The sequence below is a fragment of the Acanthochromis polyacanthus genome, chromosome 20, assembly GCF_021347895.1.
Source record: "Acanthochromis polyacanthus isolate Apoly-LR-REF ecotype Palm Island chromosome 20, KAUST_Apoly_ChrSc, whole genome shotgun sequence".
Taxonomy (NCBI): Eukaryota; Metazoa; Chordata; class Actinopteri; family Pomacentridae; genus Acanthochromis; species Acanthochromis polyacanthus.
Genome location: NC_067132.1, coordinates 16,529,632 through 16,542,720, shown reverse-complemented (window position 1 = coordinate 16,542,720; position 13,089 = coordinate 16,529,632). Strand labels below are relative to the sequence as shown.

General features: G+C 41.0%; 1 protein-coding gene across 5 annotated transcripts in view; it reads left to right on the top strand.

Annotated features, from left to right (window-relative positions):
• The window catches only part of myripb (myosin VIIA and Rab interacting protein b), a 136,969-nt gene that overhangs the window by 25,835 nt on the left and 98,045 nt on the right, over nt 1–13,089 (top strand). The gene's annotated exons all lie outside the window — the stretch shown is intronic.

Genomic DNA, 13,089 nt, shown 5'->3' with positions numbered 1-13,089 from the left:
GTTTGTCCCACTATTCCCGCAGGGACACTCATTGACATAATGCAATCCCTCGTCTCTATTTCAGTCTCAGCCGTCACAACTGAATGCTGGACCTTAGGCATTACCTAATTCTTACTATGCCCTTGAATCAAAGTTTTAACCTTCAAACGGTTCTTTGATGGACTGTGAAGAGCAACCAAAATGTCCTCATGTTTCCAGAACGTCCTCACTCGAACGGTCTAAAACTCAAAATGGTCCTCATAAATATGGCTTTACACAGGCCCATTTATGTGAGTACAGCATATTTCACATCTTATATTCTTACCTGTAAAACTCATATACTTTTATCATCTACTGTATGTTTCTTTCAACAATTTAGCAGTGCAGCATTGTGGAACTAAACCAGGCCTAAGATGTTTAAGGATAACATAACTGATAAGCTCCTGAATCCTAAAACTTGCAAGCAGGTTCATGTTGTCTTTTTTAAAACATCACCAAAATTCCGTCTTTTTTCCAAACCAGAAACTGTAAAAGTGGAAGGAATTGTTGGATTTTAAACTTTCCAACTCACTGCCTTGCCAGTGGAAAACTCAACCAACCCTAAATATCTCTCCTTTTAAAAGATTCACCAAAAAGAAAGTATTTGTATTAACAAGATTCTTTGAAAAAAAACCAAATATGTGCACTTTTAAGCACAATCATGAAGCCACAGTAAACTCTGAGCAACCAACAGTCATATGACAATATTCAGGAACTTTTTGGTTAAACTGGGCTGAAAGGAGTATGAAAACAAAATAAAAAAATAAGTAAACAGCAATCTTATGGTCCCCTACATACAAACATATGACATTCCAACTGTGGAGTAGAAATTTATGACTTCAAGTCATGGTTGTGCTGTTTCCATTGAGGTGCAGGGCTTTTTATTGCAGTGAAAAATGAACCCACAGGGAGTATAAATTTGACAGGAGCAAAAAAATGCCCAGAAACTGCCTGGTATTCAGAGGATTATATTTATTTTAGTAATCCTTTATTAGGTGTAGATTCAGTTGCATTTTCATTTTACCTCATGCTACATATGAGGCTGCATAACACTTATGTATATGTGTCAAATCAGATTGAATTAATCTCCACTGCATTCTTGTTTGCTGGATGTTTGGGGTCCATACGATTGTACCAGTGTTGCCACTTCAGTCAGTTCACTGCATATGATCTGTCAAGTGAAACCGCTTTTAAAGCCAAGTGATGGTGCTTGAAATCACAAAACGTCCGGATCTCTGAAGACATCAGCGTGTGTGTGTGTGTGTCTGTGTTTGTGTGTCAGCTGACTCTCCTGAGCAAAGTGTCCTTAACAGAAGGTGGTTTATGGCAACTGATGGGGGAAGATTCTGATTTCCCCCGAGTGTCACAAATCAGCAGCTGCACAGCGCCGCCATCCTCCGGAGCTGCTGAGCTTACAGGATTGGCTGATGAGATAGTGAAAAATAATCCACCCCAGCTACTTGTGGCATGGACGCTTTCATAGTTCATGCACCGCTTTAGCGTTTCCAGCTGACTGAGTAGATAGGTTTCTCCTCAATAACCTTGTGCGCATGTCTTTGTGTGAGGGCGTCTGCGTGTGGCAATATGAGCCGGTCAAATGGAGGTGAACGGATCACCGCTCAGCCTTGTCTTCCCCGGTTTTATTTCCACCTAGATAAACTCTGGAGCTATCTGCTAGAAGACAGATCAAGAGTAATCGTCGGAGCTGTAACTTCTTGTGTTTCTGCAGGTCTGAGGTGATTACTTCTGCTGTTGGCCAAATGTCAAGTGCTGTTTTGACTCAGAGGAAAAGTTTGGTTCAGCAGGAAGATGGTGCTATCCTGCTTCTTGTTTCTCCCTTTGTGATTGCTTCATTTTTTCAAATCTTTGCCTCTTCCTTACCATTTTCCATTCCGCAATCCTCAATTCCCCCGCCTCTTTGTCTCTTCCTGCCTCTGAAGCTACTCATTAGCTGTACCCATGTTGTGTTGAGAAGGAGGGCAGGGTTGGATGAGCTGTTCCTCGTCCGGGGGGACTGAGAGATACCTTGCAAGACAGCAGGGAGACTTCCTTTGTCTGCATAATTGCCACACTTTCCTCACCCCCAGTCTGTCTCTTCATTATGCCCAGGCCGAGAGACACGAGACTCATTTATCTTGCAGAAAGCCGCTCATTCATCCCTTGGGCCTTATCTCCTGTTTGATTCTGGAGCGACTGAACTTCCACCAGCCGTGTTGATTGCAAGGACTTGAGCTGTTTGCAGAAAGGCGAAGTTCAAGTGCTCAGACCCGGTCAGTAACCTGCTTCTTCAGAGACGGTCTGTGTGGGAGCTCAGAATGAAAGAAAATGAAGCATCATATGAGAGATTATAGTGAGTGTGAGTGGTGAGGAAGGAGCCAGACATTAAAACCTGCAGAAGGTGCAATCTGGGTCATCACAGAAATGGAATTCTCTTCTTGGTTCAGTCGTGTTCTTGAACCTTTCTGTATGCAGGTCATGTTATGTCTCTTTTATGGTTGTTCTTTGGGTGGTGTTTTCTGCCATCATCTAGTCCAAGCCTTCCAATATGCTGACTGACACTGAATGGTATTATTGAGGAGTGGGTCTTTTGTGAGGAAAGAAAACAGGGAAACTGTACATGTTGACGTATTTATAATTTTCAGATATTTGAGTAAGAAAAAAAAAACTTGTTTCACAAATTTCTCACACTTTTTCCATTTTTCATGAGAGATTGACAGAATCTCAGTGAAAAAGAAATAATTCTATATATTTCAAATGTAAAATTTAAGTTACATACAATACATATTGTAATTTTATCTGTCAAAGAGTCTAAGAATATCTTTATCTTAGTCAAGCCAGGTAAGGTCACCACTCTTTAGATAGCTTTAAATAACTTTTTAGATTTAAAACACCAGTTTATGAGCAAATCGTCATGGCAAATTTACCCAACAAGTTTACATATTAGAGTTAAAACGCCATAGTGTTATTTATTATGTTAATTTACTTGAGTTATTTGAATATTACAGATAAACTTTGACAAGAACTTCTTAGCTTTTTGAGCCACGATTTCACACCTACAATTATAAGACAATGAAAATAATAATTAGTCATTTCTGTTCTAGCAAAAATTGTAAATATTAACTGCTTCTAGATTCTCAAATGTCCTGTTCCGGGACATTTACACTAATAAAACCATCTACAAATTAACTTATAATGAACATCATAGATAGTTCTCAAGTGAATATATTTAATCTTTGTCGCAACTTTTGTAATCCAAAGAAAAATAAGGAACCGGGATTAGCTGTAAAGTATGTGTTGCATGTAAGTGTGCTGCAGATTTTAAAGGATTATGACATTGTCCTTATTGCTAATTACTAGAATGCTTCAGTTTTGGCACCAATCAGCTCCTGAGTGCTTTATTCGCATGAAGGCTCTCAAGCTGAGCGATACATCAGCTGTCACTGACATCATCAGTGACCCAGCAGTAAACTGCCTCCTTAATATCGCATCCATTCTGCACACAAACCAAGACAAACACACATAATTAAATTTAGTATTGAGCTCTCCCTGCAGCCCTGTGATCCATCCACCCAGTTGGACGGGGAGCTCCCTCTGCTCCTTTGACCCCAAACCACAAGAGCTCTAATTTATGAGACGGACTCTGATAAACCTCGATCCATACGTAAGGGAGAAGACTCGCTTGCGGTATTATCTGTGGACCTGATGTTGATTCTAGTAGAGGCTGAGAGAGCATCGGCAGATGTGTGCTCAGGGTGGGGCAGGGGAATGTTTTGCTTCATGTTAAAGACCTCTCGGGTTTATTTTGGACGCCAATTGATTCTCATTTTCTCCTCAATCTGATCCCGTGTGTTAGCTTTTGTGTTTGTCTGTTTTGGAGGTCCCTTTGAGGAAATGAGCAGGGCCTGATCAATATCAATATTTGGCCTGTTTCCATTTGTTAACAACACCATGGATGACACGTTGTGTTGGGATTCTCTCGCCTTTTCTGTCTTTATGTTGCTCCATTATCCCCTCTGTACTTTTCCTCTTCAGCCTTTATTTGTCATAAAGTAGAAAAGTGTGTCATCGGTTTGTTTCAGTCGGTATCATCATGTTTGTGTGCAGTATTTGTTGCATTTGTGGCAGCCTGTGTAGATAGTATGCTCATATACCTAAAATGAGCTTTCTCTTGCGTTAAACCCAACACCACGGAGCCACATGAAACGCTGTCAATTAAAGCAAAGCCACTTCATTTTCTTCTCTTTTCTCACCCTCATAAGGATTATGGACTGCACTTAAATCACCTTTTAAAACTCTTTAATGACTTAGCCTTGCTTTTATGTACAGTTATTACATTTGATTCTACCCACTTTTAATCTGGTGTTTCTTTTTTTTTTTACGCTCCCCTTAATACAAATTTTAATTGAATGCATCTAGTTTTTTTTTTTATTACTTTTCGTTTTCTGTCACTTGTGCTTATTTTCAGCTCCGTCTTTGTGTGTGCTTTGAATTAGAAGTGCTACTTAGATTTGTTCTAGCGATGATGCAGCTCATGTTGGTGATAATGAGAATTAATAGCCGATTAGTTTTGTTTTTATGGCTTCATGCCGGTGATAGCCGTGGCTGGAGGCATGCTTTCAGGTTGACCGTCTGCCCCCCCTTGTCCCAATTCTTGGGAATGCAATATCTCTCTGATGCCTCGAGGGAAGTCCCTGAAATTTGCCACAAATGTTCACTTCATCTTGAGGATGAATTATTTCGATTTTGGTCGCTAAAGGTAAAAGTCACTGTGTCCTGTTCCAGTCTCAAGAACACCTGGAGAGAGTTACATTACATGTGGCATAAATGTTCGTTTGGACTTTGGTGGTCAGAGGTCACCGTGTCTCAAAAGACGTTTTTGGCCATAACTCAAGAATCCATGTTCTGATCATGACACAGTTTCACACTGATGTCAAATAGAATAAAATCACAAAGTGATGACTTTTAATTTTTAAAAGGTCAAGACATGGTGGAGGTATACAGCCGTGGTTCCTCTAGTTTTATATCTGAAATGCAAATAATAAGAATTGCTAGATGCATCTAAGTCTTTTCTGTGCTCTGACTGCTAAATACTCTCCTTTAACTGCACATTACAGTGAAACTGTAATAGATTCCTTTTATCTGCATCGTTTGCCTTTTAAGCACGTCTGCCCACTGAAGAGCTGCTGCCTCTCTTCTCATTCCTCGTACTCATCAAACTGTGGCTTCTCAAACTGCCATGTTTGATATTTTGACAGAACTCAAAAAATGTAATTAGTCTCTTGGTATTTGTTGACTGTTCAAAAGTGTGTGTGTGTGTGTGTGTGTGTGTGTGTGTGTGTGTGTGTGTGTGTGTGTGTGTGTGTGTGTGAGAGAGAGAGAGAAAGTGTGTGTGTGTGTGTGTGTGTAAATGCACAGTATTTTTATTTCTTTTTAATGGAGCCCAACTGAACTGGTCCCTGTGAAAACTAAACAACTCTTCCTACACTCCTCATGACCTTCAACCACAATCAGAGTAAATACAGAGAAGGTCTTCCCAAATTATTGCTACCTCCAGTTTATCCAAATTAAAGAGGTCTAAAGTAAAGTGTTATTGTAGGAAACTTCACTAACCACCGTCTTGCCCTCTAATCAAAGCAAAAATTCCTTCAACTTCAGCAAATGACTCTCAAGTTTACAGAAATGTAGATGTAAGAGCAATTAGTTTTTGCAAAAACAGTCATATTTGGAGCATATTTGCAACATTTAGTAAAGCTGAAATTCATCAGTGGCACTCAGTAAACAACATATATTTTGACTTTGGCCAGACGTACATGAAGACATTCTTCATGACTTGTAATCAAAACAACCCAATAATGACAGTATAAAGGCGTCCAAAGAATCTGCATCACCACACTCAAACTTTACTGTGGTCTGAGGTGAGAGAAGCAGGCGCCGACCTTTATGGCTTAATATGATAGGTTAAGACACCTGCCAGTCAACGCCGCAGCGCTAATGAAGATGTGTTTAAGTCGCGATGCATTAGATCAACTTATTGACTCTATTTCTAGAGAGCGGTTGATGGTTTCCTTCATTTACTGTCATGAAACGTATTCGTATTTGTGCGTCATTGCTGTTATTTTCTGTTTGTTTGTGCTCTTTCTGCACACGATCACCAGCTCTCTCTATTGTTTCGTCATTTGGGGATGCCACTCTACCACCCTGTGGCAGTTCTTTTTTTTCCAAGTGGTCTGTGTTTCTCAGGGGAACCATCGCTGGCTGAGTGACTGGTTTCAGGAGATGATGAGTCAGAGCCGGTGCAGCAGTCGACTCTCCCTCCTCTGTTTAATGACTGCAGGAGTTTGCATGTACTGATAAAACTGTTGCTTTGGTATATTCAAGCTGAACACTTGACTCAAGTCCTCCTTTTTCAAATGTTGACCAATGGTGGATTCTTGGAATTCAGTTTGCTGCAGACTTTACAAGCTTTTAACCTTTATATAGCAATTAGTTGCTGTGAAGACAGCAAGAAAAACACCTAATCTGATTAATTTAAAGCACTTATACCAACTTTTAGCCCCTACAGAAACTTCTAAAGTTCTGCCAGACAACATTTAATTTTTAATTAGCACTGGAGTCAAGAGCAGTGGGTTTAGCTCAGCGTGCAACAGATACTTTTATTTACAAAACTTTTAAGAATTCAAGTGACATCTTGACTCGTGGCAGAGAACAATAGAATTTGAATCAAAATGCAGCTGTACACTTTAAACACAAAATCCAATAAGTGAGCTGATGTAAGATGCAATTCGGTGCATTAAGGGAAAGGCAGGATCCAGCTTTCTTTGGGCTAATAAGATTCTAAAAGTCATCTTTTCATTTTTCTGACCCCTGAAGGGAGCGATTTAACCACTTGTTGTTAATCTGTGTCAGTTTATTCAAAGTGCAATTCTAAACCACTGCCGGTGTGTTCTTTTAAAAGGAACAAAGATCCAGCAGCTCTTATCACGGGATCAGTGGCTACAATATACAGTGGCATGTGTGCAGTCAGACTAGCAATAAGTTGTTGAATTATTTTTAGATGGGGATGAATAGAGATTAGAAGGTATTTCCTGCTTTTAAGAGCATTCAGAGAACTACTTTACTCCAGTCTAATATATAGCAACAGCCAGCTGTATATTCAGAGTGGCTCTTTTGCTGTTTCACACCTCTATATGTTTGTGCGAACAGAAGATAAACTGCAACTGAAATGTGAAATCTGATATTTGGCGTGTTGTGGAGAATTTGGAGACTGCAAGGATGAGCAGGAAGGGAGGATAGATGATAAGAAGTGGGGGGAGGTAAGATGGAGAGGACGAATGGGAGAGGGAGGACAAACTGTTGGAAGACGTTTTTTCATCTGTCCTTGAGACACAGGAGATGCAGATGCGTCGAGCTCTGCCCCATTAGCTGAGGCAGCTGCTGTGTGTTTTTGTGTCTAATAGAAGAATTCCTGATCAAATTTATGCTTGATAAATGTGTGTATAAGCGTGTGTATTCGTATGATGCGTCTTTAAAGTACCAAGAGAGATCCATATGGGTTTGTCTTCAGTTTGCTATCAAAATGAAGACCTGCGGCGCAGCATTAATCTCAAACTGTATGATTAAGTGCACGGACGGCAGGCCTGAGATTAAAGCACGCTGCATTTGATATGGCTGTTGCTATTTCATCATACATCTCACACGTTGTTGATGATCGATTACATCTATGGGAATCACACCTCCTGGAGTGCCATTGATTGAGGCTGTATTTTTGGGATGCATGTTAGTAGCCTGAATGGCTCAAAGACAAAGTGTCTGTCATCTTCTTCTGCTGTCTTCCACATGTCTCCTCTTAAACCACAGCTCTGTTTTTGTGTGGTTTTTTTTTATTCAGGGGGGGCAATGAGATGTAGCCATGTGTGGAAATACTACAATAACAAGCGGTCATGCATTGCCAGGAAAAGGAGCTCCACACTGTGATGGAGCGCTGCCCTCCTCTCCAATTACTCGCTGAGTCAAAACAAGCTGATTAGAAAACTTAAGCTCAACTATAAACATAGCTTCTTTAGTGATGAGTCTGCATAGGAGAAGGCTGAGGATATGCTTTTGATTTTGTCACCTGATCCACTTCATTTTTTTCCTCTCCTCTCCAGCCTCTCTGTTAGCAACTCTCTCTCTCTATTTGCTGTTTCCCCCTCTTTCCATTTCTCTCTTTGATGCTTGCGGTTTTGGCAGGACTGCTAATACCGTCCCCTGACACATATTCCATTTTCACTAGCTGAGTCCTCTCTATTGAAGCCAGTCCAATACCCCTGCTCTCACCTCTTTTAATGTTTAGCCATCGTAAACACTTAACTTTTAGAGCTGCGCACCGTATCATAGTGTAGGTGGATTAAGCCTGAGGGGGGCACTGCCCATTTGCCAGTACACATTAGTTAAGCTCTGGATCTCTGCCAGCTCTAACATCTGCAATTACAGTTGTGGTCAGGTGAAGGAAAGCAGCGGTACAGTTGAAGACATCTGGAGACATGTGGAATACATATCCAGACTTCTCTTTGTCATTTAGGGAAACCCAACATTCATCTTTAATTGCAATTAAATACATAGCAAGCCTGGGTTACATCCTGCTCACTATGTTTAGCAGGATTAACCACTTTTTCAGCTAAACTGGGGAAGACAGATTGATAATCCAGCGAAATGTTACCATGATAGTTCGGCGATGTTGCAGCACCACCTGCTTTTCTCGTTGTGCTAGTTTTTTTTTCAGGGTGCACAGAAGTCAAACTAATCTTGTCGCTTCCCTCTGTTTTATTGGAGACTGGCTGTGTTTTATGGCGGTGTCCTTCTGCATTGAGGGTTTTGCACAGCTGCACTGCTTGGCTGCCAGGCTGTGAGATGCTAACTCAAATATGCCGGTGGATTTTTGCCACTGCGGCCACGAGCTGGAATGGGGCACGACCGCAACCTGGATTGTGAAAATGAAACGGCAAAGAATATGTTCTGTCAGTATGTTTTTTGATCTTAAAAAAAAAACTTTTAACACAGTTAAGTCTGTGAGTCTTTGTTTTGTAATTCAGAATTGTGGCTTTAAGTGTAAAGTGCTGACTTACAGCTTCATTTTAAAGATGTTTACATCTCCATCCAATGAACTGTAAAGTAATAGTAGCTCTTTATATATATATATATATGCCTCCATGAACCAACAGTCCTACTGTTCACCCAATATAGATGTGAACACCCCCAAGCACCCTCAAAGCTGAATGTCAGCACTTTAAGCCCATTGTTTCTTTTGAAATCCGCTGTGCTGGAGTGCGGCCAAAACAATGAAAAACATATCACAGCTCTAATACTCACAGACTGCACTGTTGGCAGTGTGCTACTCAGGCAGAAAGAGCATATTTATGTCCACCGTTCCTGCTTTCCCCCTCATTTTTAACAAAGGTTCTCATGATTAAGTCACAGTAACTCGGAAAGCAGCATTCCTCTGAACCATTAAAATGCACTCCCAGTCTGCAAAACCCTCCCATCTGTGTGCAGTCCTGGAAAATGACCTTCTCTGCTGGGCCCATAGGGAGCAGTGTTGTCCATGTTGTCAGGACTGGGCTGGACTGTCTACACATGGCTGCACTTTGGCCGTCCCACTGGCTGACCACAAGCCTCAGACCAGACTGAGTGACACACAGCATTTCTGCCAGTCTCTTTTTTAAAAGCCACAGACTCAAATCAATTTTTTTTTATTCTAAAAAGTATGTTCAAGTCTGATGCAAGCCCAGTCTGTTTTGGTTTGTTCATTTTAAAAAAAAGAAAAAGAAAAAAAGGAAGAGGTTTAGTGCCAGAAGGACATTTCAGATGTTTAGTTCCAAGGCAAAACAAAAGATAAAACTATTTGTATTTATACTGAATTTTGATAATCCTGCTCTTTCTCTTTGGCTTTTTGTAGCCTTCCTGAGATGTAATGTATCACTTCTCTGTGCGAGATCTGTTCATAGATTATAGCGTCATTTTAATGTTTAATCCATTAATTATAGCTTTTAACAGCTTTCTTCACTGCTTTTAGTGCCCTCCTCTGGTTCCAGGGGTTATTGCACATTTTAAGGTCCCCCAGTGGTCTGTTAGTCTGTCAATTTGGCCTCAATTATCTCCTTGTTTCTCTATTTTTCTGACGATTTTGTGATTATGCTGTCATGACAGGAAAATTACTTAAATGCTACCAGCGTCTGAAAAAGAGAACACGACTTTTGTGCTTCTAAATCTAAGGCTTCTATGTGGCCTTTAAAAATCTATTGCTGGTATTTTCTGACCGAGATTTCAAATTAAATAAGTCTCTTTCTAATGAGGGTGTTTAGAGAGGCGAAACAGAAGCGCCTGGCTGTTGTTGTTCCTATAATCATGGCTCCCTACTTTAATTTCCGGCGGCATCATGAGAACAGAAACGCACACACAGAGACACACACACACAATGTCTCAAGGATACATTTCTGAAATGAAATCTGCTCAGGGTTTCTCACGGATGCCTGAAGTTGTTGATCACAAGTTTGGTTCGGCGCTTGTGGGTTGATGCTTGCTGAAAGGAGACAACAGAAAGATTTGTAAATCGGAGAGGAATTTCAGTATTTCATTAAATATTGAATTGGAAAGGATATCCCAAGGCCGACACTGACGCTTTAAAGCATTTCAGTCCCATTTCTGTGGAAAGACAAACTCCATCAGACATCCAGTCAGACTTCACCATGTTTCCCCGAGCAGCCAGCTATCACAGCACAGACAGGCTGTTTGCGTTTGCAAAAGCAACAGACAGTGAGTTGTATCTTTGAGCTGTGAGGAATGATCGTAATAATTAGCAGGGCCGAAAGAGCACAGCCGTATAACATGCATAGACTGAAGTAGTCGGTCATTGCCTGAGTGGAGCGCTTGAGCAGGCAGCACACGGCGTAAAAAGAGTAGACAGGGGAAGGGAGCGTGGAGGATGTGGCTGAGGAGGAGTAGTGGTGAAGGAGGAGGGCAGTAATTAGCTGAGCTTGTCATTCTAGTGATTAAACACTGATTTAGAAGCGTGCTCAGTGGGTGCGTGGAGTTAAATTGGCTGTTCTGCTGTGACACACGAGGACTGGGTCACTGCACTGCAGCGCTGCAGCACAGAACAGGCTCGGTTCAGCTCCATATCTGCTCCCTACATAGAGGTCTGAATGGTGCTTGTTTGTGGGCCAGAAGTACTGTGAACGCACCAGATGACTTCAATCCTGATCCCTGTGGTACCTGCTAGTTTTTGCATTGTTATCATGAGGAGCAATACTTTACCTCAGTTCTATATGTTGACAAATGGTTTTCATTACCGCTATCGATGGAGCTCTTTGTTTTTATGTTATCTTCAAATGAAAGATGAACTTTGGTGCACTCTTTTAACAAATATATGTTAGACCTGCAGGCTAAGCGCTCCAACAAACAATGTTTATACACAATTTGATTCTTTCTGTTCGAAGTATCGGCTTCCTCAGCAGGTACTGATATTAAAAAAAGCTGAATTTCACTCGTATGCTAATATTTAAAAGTTCAGACGTCTTATTTTAACTTGTCTGTTTTTTCCTTTCTGTGCTGCACCCTTGAATAAATGCACAACAAGAACCTTTATTCCTACCAAGCAAAGCTGCATTGATGAATATTACATGAGGGCAATAAATTAGCAATTCTCCTTTTTGTTTTACCTACAGGGCTGTTTAATTTCCTCCTAATTGTGACAATAGTCTCTGCCTCTATTTTATGCACTGTTTTTCCCAGACGAACTGCAGCGTTAGTGTTTAGATTAATTGTGAAGCAAACGTTGTGCTGTCTCATTGGTGCATTTATGAACCATAAATTGTTGGGTGAATCGACAGCTCAGGCTTACAGCAAATGCACAAATAAAACAGTTAAATGACCTTCCATTTGCACAGATGCAGCTCCTCTCTATGGGTTTGTTGTTGTGGGTGGTGTCACTAATGGCATGTTTAACAGATTTATGAGAAATCCAGTGTATTTCACAAGCCTCACCATGTATATGGATTGACTTATGATTAATAACAATGAAAACAAATATCATATCCATGAAAATAAACACAGATTCAAGTGGGAGGCATGGGTTTTCACATCAGCGGGATTTTAGCTGATTAAACCTGGTTAAAGCTGCACTTATTAGTATTTTTAAATCAAAAGAGTGAAATAGGGGTGAGGTTAAAGGGGTTTATAATAGTAATGACAAAACCACAGATAATTGCATTCGAATATGCAGATCCACTAGCCGAGCCGTGCTAGACAACCCACGGCAACGAATTTAATTCTCTGCCAGGGTGGGTCTAGTTACCCTCCATAAGGCTCGAGGCTGGATGCTCCTAAAACTGGCCGGACCAATCACCATGAAGTGTAGAGTCAGAAGGCGGGCGTAACTAAGTGACGACAGAGGTGACGATTCTGACAGAAACAACCGGCGCACAATAAACGGTTATCTTTCGACTCGGCTTTGGCCACAGCCCTTAAAGATTTGAAGCTAAAATTCAACTTGAAAGATAAACAAAGGACGGCACTGAAGTGTTTCATTGAGAACAAAGACGTATTTGGACTTATGCCGACGGGATATGGCAAATCCTTAATATACCAGTTGGCTCTGCTGGTTGGGAAGCTAATGGGACTTAGCCACAATCCGGCGCTCTAGGAACTACGTCAGCCTATTCGTTGCGCTGATTGGTTGTATATCTACCCAACTGCTGCAGAGTGATTTGAAAGACAGCCTTTTAGTCCGCCTCCCTCCCTGTCGAGCGTTCCTAGACCCTTGTTTCTTAAGAGCTGGGTCTAGCACGGCGAGGCTACAGATCCACTCAATTTTATGAGCATTTTTCACTGCTCTGTACAGCTGTGTTTTTGGTTTTCTGTTTTCAGAAAAAAAGCTGTAAATGAGCTAATAAATCCAATATTGTTTGCTTCTCAGCAGCAAACAGCAGATATATAAAGTTGGTGGCTCGCTGGGGAGCATAATATGGCTTCAAACAGCTGAAGACCCAGATATTTCCCTCAGGAATTGGTGGAGACCAAAAACGGAGCTAAAAG